The sequence below is a fragment of the Geospiza fortis genome, unplaced genomic scaffold, assembly GCF_000277835.1.
Source record: "Geospiza fortis unplaced genomic scaffold, GeoFor_1.0 scaffold172, whole genome shotgun sequence".
NCBI classification, from domain to species: Eukaryota; Metazoa; Chordata; class Aves; order Passeriformes; family Thraupidae; genus Geospiza; species Geospiza fortis.
In genome coordinates, this window is record NW_005054309.1 from 4,061,737 (window position 1) to 4,071,691 (window position 9,955).

Genomic DNA, 9,955 nt, shown 5'->3' on the forward strand with positions numbered 1-9,955 from the left:
CAGATGGGCCACTGCCCCAACCTGTGTCAGGACAGTTGTTCTGGAGCACAGAAAGTGAATGATTGATGTAAATGATGTTGACAAAAAGGTTTATGATTGGGAAGGAAGACAGGGAGAGGAGCAGAGAATTTTGCTAAAACTAGTGTTGTGTCTTCAGTGGCCTCTTTTAGTTCAGAATAGATTTTACAAGGAGATGTGCTCCTTTTCAAGTAACTGAAACAGCATCTGAGGCAAAGCAGGTCAGGCTTCGCAGAGCTTAGGTGAGAGGCTAAGTGTGAGGGTAGAGCCCCAGGCGTTGCCAGGGCAGCTGTGTGTGGAAAAAAGTGTTCCTGCCAGTTTTGGCAGAGAAGCCCAGATTTGTCACAGGAGCTGACCAAGAGGCCAGCAGAAAGCTGAGAACAGCAGAGAAGACCCAGCACTGTGACTCTCTTAAAAGCCAAGCAAAAGCACTGTTGGCTGAAGTGTTCCAAATAGAATAAAAGTAAGAAAACTTAAAATATGGAGTGCTATTTATCTTTACTGTGTGACTGATGTTCCAGAAAGGAAGCAGCACTCTGGGTGCCTTCTTTTTGTGTGAATCAAAGAAGTGTCTGACTCACTTAACAGTTTCTTCTACTAACGGAAATGTGCTGTGGTTCTGAGGTACTGCCATAGCCTGTCAGAAGTGGTGACAATGTAATTACCTTTCCCAATTGTGCCAAAAGTGTTCTACTTCTTCCCAGCAAGTAACAGAGCTGCAGTCTTTGATACAGGGATCTGCCAGGTTAGAGACAAAGGGAAAGGGGTATGATATCAAAGTAGCAAAGTCTTCAAAGGAAGAAACTTGGTAAAGGGGTTCTAAACTTCTCTGGTATTCCATCAGTCTGCCTATTTTTCTGCTATGGAAAAGTCTTCAGATGCACTCTGTATAAGAGAAGGTTGTCATCTTGTTCTGGAAGGAGATTTTAATGAAAAACTAAAAGATGGCTGCGTTTGTAAAGGTAGGACTGGGAAAATGGAAATAATCAAGACAGTGAAGAAGATAGGCCAGTTTCAGGGATGGATCTCATTTCAATTCTCAATAGCTCTTCAGGCTCATTTGGCCAAGTGTTTTTTAGTGACAGAAGGAAGATAAATAGCTATATAAGATGAAAAAGGAGAAAATGTCTTTTTTTTTTCCCCCTTTGAGAGTTTCCCCTTATACTGGTCAGGCCATAGAGTCTTATAAACACTTTTTGTTAGCAGTGTGCAATTTACTGCTTACTAAAATTGCTTACAATGCTTTGTCCTCAGATGTTTGATTCAGGATCTAATAAAGAGCTGGTGATTTGTCAGGCTGTCACTCTATGGAAAAATCAAATTGTTTTGCCTGTTGGCCATCATCTTAGCAGTGGAACCATGGCGTTTTCACAGCCCCTGATTCTATTTTCAGTGAGATCCCTGCCTGGAATGTAAATCATCATCCTCTGTACCTCTACCACATGTTTATCAGCAAGGGCTTTTATCCTTCAGAGGGGAAGTCAGTATTTGTTGTAAAAGTACTGGCTCAATTTCACAAAAAAAAAATTCTCAGCACTGGAAATTGTTACCATCCCATTGATAGACTAAGTTACTTCAGCAACTTTCAACCATTCTTCAAGTGACAGATACAGGGTTTTCATTTCTCTGTGTCTCCAAGAGATCCCTATAGTCTAGGCTTCTATTTTTTTCCCTTTCTCAACTTGGGTTTGTGGATCACCTGTGCTTTTGCAATATTTTTTACTTCCATCCAGTGGCTTTTCCATTTGGGAATTTGTAATTGCAATATACACAATGAGCAGTAGCCTTTTTCTAATGCAGGCACCACTGAATCTTGGCAGTGTAAAGAAGTCATCCTGTAACTGGTAAAACCAATGGAGTTTGCTATCCCATGGCTGTGTCCTGCTGCCCAAAACCTTCCTAGCAAAATTCCCCCTTTTTGTTTGTTATCACTCACATCATAAGGGAGGGACAGCACCATAACTTGGACTGAATCCCATTTGGCCTTGGGCTGATCCCATGTAACCCACCCTGCAGTTTAACCCACCTGGGCAGGGAGCAGCCAGGATTAATTAGTGAGTCCCTATTGCATCCTTCCCCCTTTCAGACTTTGTGCACCTGGCTGAGTTTCAGTGAACCTGTGAGAATTCCTCTCTCCTGAACTGGATTGCAATTGACCGACAGGTTCAAAAGCTATTGAAGGTGTGCTGGAAAGCTAGAAAGCAGATTAACATAGCAAGAACAAATAATAAGAGAAAAGGGATCTTAAAATAGCAAATATTCACAAATCTGCAGTTACTGATGCTGAAATAACAATATTGGTATAAGAGCATATGGTCTTAAAATAGCTGAGAATTAATCTAGCTAGAAATTAGACAAAGGCTCTTAGTTATCCTTGATGTTCTTGAACAGCCTTGCTGTAGGAGTAGTGAGAGCAAATAATCTACTCTGCTTTTCAGTGTATTTGCTTTATGAATGGGCTTATACAATGTCTGTGTCTGGAGAAAAAAAAAAAGAAAAAAAAATCTTTTAAGTGTCTGGAAACATGGTGACTTTTTTAGTGCCACATTCCTACCTGCTGTCTGTGACCCTTCAAGAAAAAAAACAAAGCATCCCAAACCTTTCAAATGCCTCAAAAAATTTGTAGCTACATGTCAGTCTGTTTCCCACATACTTTTTTTCCCCCAATGGTGCCATCTCTTCCCTGGCTGGGGGAATCCTTTTAACATAAGTCAAGGTCTTTGCAGTTTGACCTTTACTGCCTAGATAGGCAGTAAAATTGGATTTCAGAAAAAAATGGCTTTTGCTTTAATCCCAAAATATTGCCTGGTGGGTGGCTCTGAAGTCATCCTTCTCATGTTTTCAGACAGATTTGCAGTTACAGAAGTATGCAAGGAACCTCTTGGCATAGTTGGTCAGTCATCCAAAAATGAGGACAACAGCACAGGTACTCAGACTGGCTTTTAGGTCAGCCAGCTGATTATAGGATTTTCTCTTCACAGAGGTAAACCTTTTTACAACACCAGGACAGCCTCGCTAACTGTGCTGCAAGATCTGACAAGGCCACAGGGGTATTTTACAGCTCCAGCTTTGGGCATGCATGTTGTCAGGTTCTTTGGTGTGCTTGGAAAAGTGGACTTAAGCAAGACTCTATGGATGGCTAGGGATCTGGATTTAAAGTTGAATTAATTCTGTGGGAATAGGGCAGATCTTGCAGGCAGCTGCATCCTCGTCTGTTTTATTTTTTCCATTTTAGCTGTGCAATAAGTTTTCCATGTGTGGAGCTTCAGGTAGGCTTCCAAGGATCAGGTGCAAAGAGGGATGGAATGGAGACATACAGGTCCCTGGCTTGTCCTGCCCTTCCTCACTTCCTTGCCTGCCTTACTCTCCCTATTCTCACAGAGCTGATGAAGCTTTCATGGTGCCCCATGGCAGCCACGCATCCGGGCAAGGCTGGCACCCGTGGGTGCCACAGACCTGCTCCGGCTGCTGAGGGCCACTTGTGCCTGCCTGCCCACGGGCACGGCTGAGCTCCGTTGCCACAATCGCAGGTGAGCCCTGCCCAGCACCCTCAGCTGATTAATTCACCCTGTTTGTACAGGTGCAGCTGGAGAGGCTCCTGTGGGCTCAGCCAGGATCTCGGGGATCCTGCCCGTGCAGGTGGAGCAACAGTCTCTGGCCACAACACACGTAGAACGCCCAGTGGCCCCCTCCCCCTCCATGGAAGCGCTGGCCCCGCAGGCAGGGGCTTCTAACAGGGGGTGGGAGGTGGGTCTCTGGAGACATTGCGGGGTTCCACTCAACCACAGCCTGCAAGGCACTCGGGCCCCAGGGGCCGAGGGGGAGCATCGGAGGCTGTGTGCGTGCTGTTCTCCGCTCCCAGGCACGCTGGTGAAGGGAGCGTCGCAGAGCAGCTGCGGCTGTTCGAGCTCTCCTGCCAGCTCCACTCCTCCCGATGCCATTCCTACCTCCAGGATTTTTCCCTGACTCGCAGCATCACCATCCAAAAGTCTCCCTGGAGGAAGGTATCTGCTTGCTGGTTTGTCTCTTTATCCTTTCCCTCATCCGCGGGAGAAGGGAGGAAAAAAGCCATAAGCAATCAACTCGTCTGCTTTCCCCCGCTTTTATATTTCCCCCCTCCTGCTCCCTTCCTTCCGTCGAGGGGGGTAAAGTCCCCATCTGGAAGGAGCTTTTCAAGGTCCATGCATGGATGGCAGCAAATTGGAAGAGGTGAGCAGCCGAGAGAAGATGTGAGAGCTGGAAGGGCCGTGCCGTGGGAGTGGTCCTTGCTTTGTGTGCAAGTGAGGCAGTGAGTGTGCAGCCTCCCACTCTGAGTGCATCTTTTTTTGGATGCTGTGTAGTTCCCTGTGTGAAATGCTTTTTTGGCTAAAAGAGGAAGAAATGTCACATCAGGAGCTCACCCAGCGACTGACTACGGTTATCACCCATGTGGGTAAGGCATCTTTATTTTTCTTCTTACTACATTTGTGTGGATTTGGGGGCCCTGTTCCCCAGGAGGTGCTGCTGCCTTTGTGTGACAATATCACACCTGTGTGTGAAATAGGAGCCATCAGCAGACTGCGAATCCCCGGCTGTGGCAATTACACAGCCTTTTATTGATGGTTTGTTTTTCAAGCATGTTTTCTCTGAAAAGCAGGAACAGTAAAAGCAGCGTGTCCTACCTGTGAAGTGATCTGTGTAAAATACCCGAGCACAGTTCTTGCAGGGAGGTGGTGGAGAAAAGGGGGTGTGGGAGGATGCTGGAGCAAGGGCAGCGCTAGTGTGCTGTGCATTTGCTTGTGATACTGGCATAGCAGCCCATTCTCGGAGAATCTTTTCATGGCCTTTGGTGTTTCTGGGTTTCTGGAAGGTGCTAGGACAGGGACAGGATCTCAAAAGCTTTTCTCTCTGTTAGTCTTGATTTTATTGTTTCTAATATTAAAATGCCAGTGAATACAGGTGAGGCCCTATGCTTTGAACTGACATCCTGATGCATCTGAGCTGGATACCCACCTGCTGGCACTGGGGACTGCACGACCAGGAACTAAGGAACCTGAAACTAGCAAGACAGTAGGAGATGCTGGTGATCAAAATATCAGCTGAGAAAAGCCTTTGTGACCCTTTTTTTATTACCTACAGTTGAGTTAAAGCAGATTACAGCTGTGCTGCATCACATAGAGAACCTTTTTAGTTGAATTCCACAGGAGCAAATTTTATAGCAGTCAGTGTTTGAATGGATTGTATGCTATGAATGCCAAAGATGTTGTACAGGTTCCTGAAATGCCTTTGTCACTGGCTTTGTTCAATCTGTATATGAAACAGAGTGTGACCAAAATTTGGCTTTTAGAGAATATATGAGTAAGGTTTTAGACCAACATTATTCTAGCTCTGGCAGCTGAACTAAGTTTAATAGAGCACATGCAGTCAGTATCTTTCCTAAAGAAATAGCACAAAAGCAGATTCAAAGTCAATGAAATATTTAGGACCAGGCCCCATCTCTCCAAAATCTTTTCTGGGATAACCTCAACAGGAGCTTGGTGTGGGAGAGAATGATTGCCAGGAGAGCCTGCAGCAGCAGGCTCTTTGACCCAGTAATGCCAACATGAATTGCTTTGCAATTGTGCAAATTCTGATTGACATGAAGTCATATGAATTCATATTTTTTAATGAAGATTTGGAATTCAATATGAGGCATATCCTTTTTATTTTTTAGTAAGTATTTCAGGAGAGCCAAAAAGATTTGTATGTCTTCTGGTTTTCTTGTTAAACTCAATGCAGGTCCCATCATCCATGTTCCTCTCCTTGAAATCAGAAGGGATTTGTTAGAGGTAACATAGCATTATGTTACCTACTGTGTAGTATACTATTGCCTAATAGGAAGTCATTCTGGACACTAGAAATGTTGATGAACCTTTCCCCTGTTCTCTGCTGAATTCAAGAGAGGTTTCTGGGTCATGAGGCTGATGCTACAGAGTCTTCTTGGTTTCCTGGAGGTCACCCAGCAGGCCAGTCCTCGGGAGAGGAGTGAAGGTCACAGATTGTGGTGTTTTATCCATTCCACACTGAGGCAGGAGCCTAGCTGATCAGCTTCCATAAGAGAAGGATAATCCCACCATTTCCCCAGCCATTTGAAACCTACAAATCAGACCCTACTTGTGGAGTCTTCCTGCCTTTTTGTAGGCAGAGTTCATTTTTTATTGAATCATGTAAGTGGCAAAAACTGATGTGCAAAAATGGAAGAAAGGAACATTAAAATATTTGTTATTGGCTGAAGGAAAAACATTTCTTCCAAACCCATGATGATGATGCACAATGTTTATGAATCACATGTTGTAACATGGGTGCCTTAGCTGAATCAGCAGTAGCTTATTGGACAAATAGTTCCCAGGAAGCTGCAAGGGTCTCTAGTATGTTCATTGGGAATCTTTACAGCTCAAACAAGTGAAAGGGCTCTCAGCCTTAGCAAACTGAGGGGATCCCTGGCCATTTATTGTGTTTACTATTTTTACAACTCTCACGCTCATATTGCCACTTGGACTGGTGGGATTCAAACTCTCTAGAATGTAGCCAGCTCTTGGTTGGGAGTGCAGCTCCCAGCTCACCCAAGAGCAGGAGGGAAGAAATTAATTCACAAAATTTGCAAAATGTCAAACAAGAACTTTATGGGAATGTTAAAAAGAAAGACCTTTACGTTTTCAATAAAACCTTTATAGGATCATTTTGGTCTGTGGGAAGTAATGACACACCATTTTATTTTTAATATGTCAATAACAGTCTCACATAATTAATTGCCTGGGGCTCAACTTATCTGTCCTGGGCAAAAGCTATCATCCCTCATTAGCTGACTCATGTTGTGTTACACAGTTCATGTGCTAGCAACAAAGTTTCTTATCCTGCTACAGACTTCATACATACAGTACCTGCGTCACCTGGGTCAAAATCAAAGCTCTGAAGGTATTTTCCTGCTCCACAGTAGCTCTCTTACCTGGATAATTTTCTAGTACCAACCTGCACGGTAGCACATCTTCACAGAGTGTAAAACAACAGAGGACCAAATTAGATCTCTTATGTAGCTCTGTGCTCCCTCAGCCTCCCTGGGATTATTCCTGACTGTCCTGGTGTGGATGAGGTAATGGGGCCAGCACAGGTGCCTAGGACAGGAGTAGTTTGTGGACACTAGCAGGCTTTCTGCTTACTATCTGAGATTTAGCAGCAACACTACCCAATCTTGTTACCAAAACTGCGTCAAGAGTCTTTTTTTAATTTACCCTACTTTCATTGAACTTGTTTGTTGGGAGGTGTTGGGGAAACACTCATCAATTTTGGAAAAAGCGTGTCCTTTGGGTAGGTGGGCAAGTGGCAGCTTTTCTGTGGTGGGGAGGGAAGAGCTTTGCAGGGTGACACGCCTGGTGCCGACGGCAGGATTGTTTGCCTGTGGGAACATGTACAGCTCTTCCAGCCTGCAAAGCCCACAGGAATAGGCTTTTGTGCTCTCACTACCCACCCACACTTGGCAGTTGGCCCCCAGAAATCTGATGCCAGCTTTGCTATGTGTGGGCAACGTTCTGGGCACAGCTGTGCACACAGGCACCTCCACCCAGTGCCTGATTTTTTTTCTTAAGATTTTTTTCTGCAGATTTTTTTCTTAAAATGATTTTATGATAGGATGGAGCTGCCAGAACCAATGTGAACTGTCTCAAAAGGTCAGCAGCTCGGCTCCTCTCTTGCCAATAAAGAATTCCGCAGCACATGTGAGATGGAGTTTTGTTAGAGGCTCCCCATAATTCTCAATGAAGTTGTAAGAGTTCCTCCCCTTCAAGTGTTAACTGGACCCAGATGAGCTGACTGTCGGTGTCCCTGGTAGGAGATGCACTGATGTGAATTTGCAGAAAGCACTACGTTGTTACAAATGTTACATACAAGAAATAACCCCATACATTCGTGTCAGCTTTCATCTGATTTTACACACTCATATTTCCCCAGTCTCTCATTTTATGAAAAAACAAAAAAACCCAAAACCAGAAAGGAATTTAAACAACTTGATAGAAATCAAAAGGAAAGTCACTGAATGAATTTAGTTTAGGATTTATATCTCTGGACTTAATATTCCTATCTTTTAACCATCGTATGTCAATTCCTATCACTCTTGGCTTAACCACCAGAGTTGGGGAGCAGTGTAAAATACCTGTGTGTGTGAAGAGAAGCTGTGTTATAATTTGGGGCAGGAAGTAAAGGATGATACTGCATCCACCTGACTGTGTGAGAGGAATTTAGGTCAGCAGAATGGAATAACCCCAGTTGGCACTTGTCCGAGGCTAGTGGCTAAGCATCACAAGTCACAGAATCTGCTTTATGCTACAAAGCCACAAATAATCTAATATGTCACAGCTGGACAGACAATTGCAATGTTTCTGATATGTATCTGTGGACATTAAGGACACAAAAAAGGATATTTTAGGAAATTAACTTTTGAGATACCATATCAAATAGGCCCTTTGCTACTCCTATGCAAAGGCTTAAATCAAATTCCTCTGCAACATAAAATTCTTTCCTTTGTTTTAGAGCATTCATGCATTTCAGGAACTCTTTTTGAACCACAGATTCTGTGTCTCTGTCCTACTTAGGGATTTCTGGTGCACAGCAAGTGGAAAGTGGTCTTCCCACTGACCACAGCACACCAGATTTCCTCACCCAAAATAACATAAGGCATGGGAGGAGCATCTGTCACTGCATTCCCAATAAAATATGACAATAGAAAACTGCAGAAATGGGTTTGCTAAATTTACTTGGCATCTCATGCTTATGAGAAATGGTTGGTTGAAATTTCCCCATTAACCTACTTCTATAAAAAAATTGAGCTTTGATCACGTTATCTGCGTCTTTATCTCTGTTTTCTGGTAAAGCTTTTGAACTGTTGGCCAATTTTTACCAAACTTGGTGAAGTGACAAATGTCAAAAATATTGAATTCATGCCAAGTATAAAAATAGTATCTGAAGAGAAAGATGAAAATAGTGAAGACAAGGGAAATAAGCTCATTCTATTAGACCTCAGAGATTCCATGTGGGAGGGTGGAATGTGGGAAAGGAGAGATAATAGCAATTTATCTTTTTTAGTTTTACAGCTTAAAAAACTACTTGTTTACTTTTTTGTTCATAGATTGTGGTTATTAATTTTACCCCATTCTATGTGGCCTATTCTGTGCAGCTGTTTCACTGGAAGCTGTTTAATAAAACTGTTTAAAAGTGTTTTGCTAATGCTGCAAATTTTGTATCTATAAAAAGTGGAAACTAAGCTCTCAGAGGAATCCATGAAAAATGTGCAGATGTACATGGTGCACTTTCCAAGATGTAGAATATTGCAAGTACCACAGACTTGTTTAAAGGCCACATTCTAATCTGGTTTGCAGAGACATTATCAGAAATAAAGATTATAAGAAACTGCTATGAGTTGGGATCCAGAACACTAGTTTGTCTCAAGGCAGAATATTTATGTGATAGTTTGGCTTCATGTTCAGAAAGACAGAGGTGACTAAAGAGTTTCCTAGAAATAGCAGCATGTATTAAGGCTGCTTCAGTTTCAGAACAGCTCAGAGATGTCCCTCTTCTACATTCCATCTTTTACTTTAGGTGAATGTTTTTTCATATGGGATGTGATCCTGGCATCCTTGACAGAATTTAAGAAAACCTTGCAATATCCAGGTGTGATACTATTATTAATTACTTTTGGAGTGGTGTGCCCTAAGGAGAGCCATGCAGAGCCTCAAATATTAAAAGGCTGTTTTCTCATTTATTGATAGCCTTCCCAAAACTAGCTGTTACACCCTGAGCTTTCATTCTCATGCCAGTAAGAGACCAGGATGTTGGGGAGAAAAGGGAATAGGAGTAGCTATCCACCATCTGCTTGCTGCAAGATTTTCACACTTTCTACTCACGCATGTTGTGATGGCAACTGTTGGAG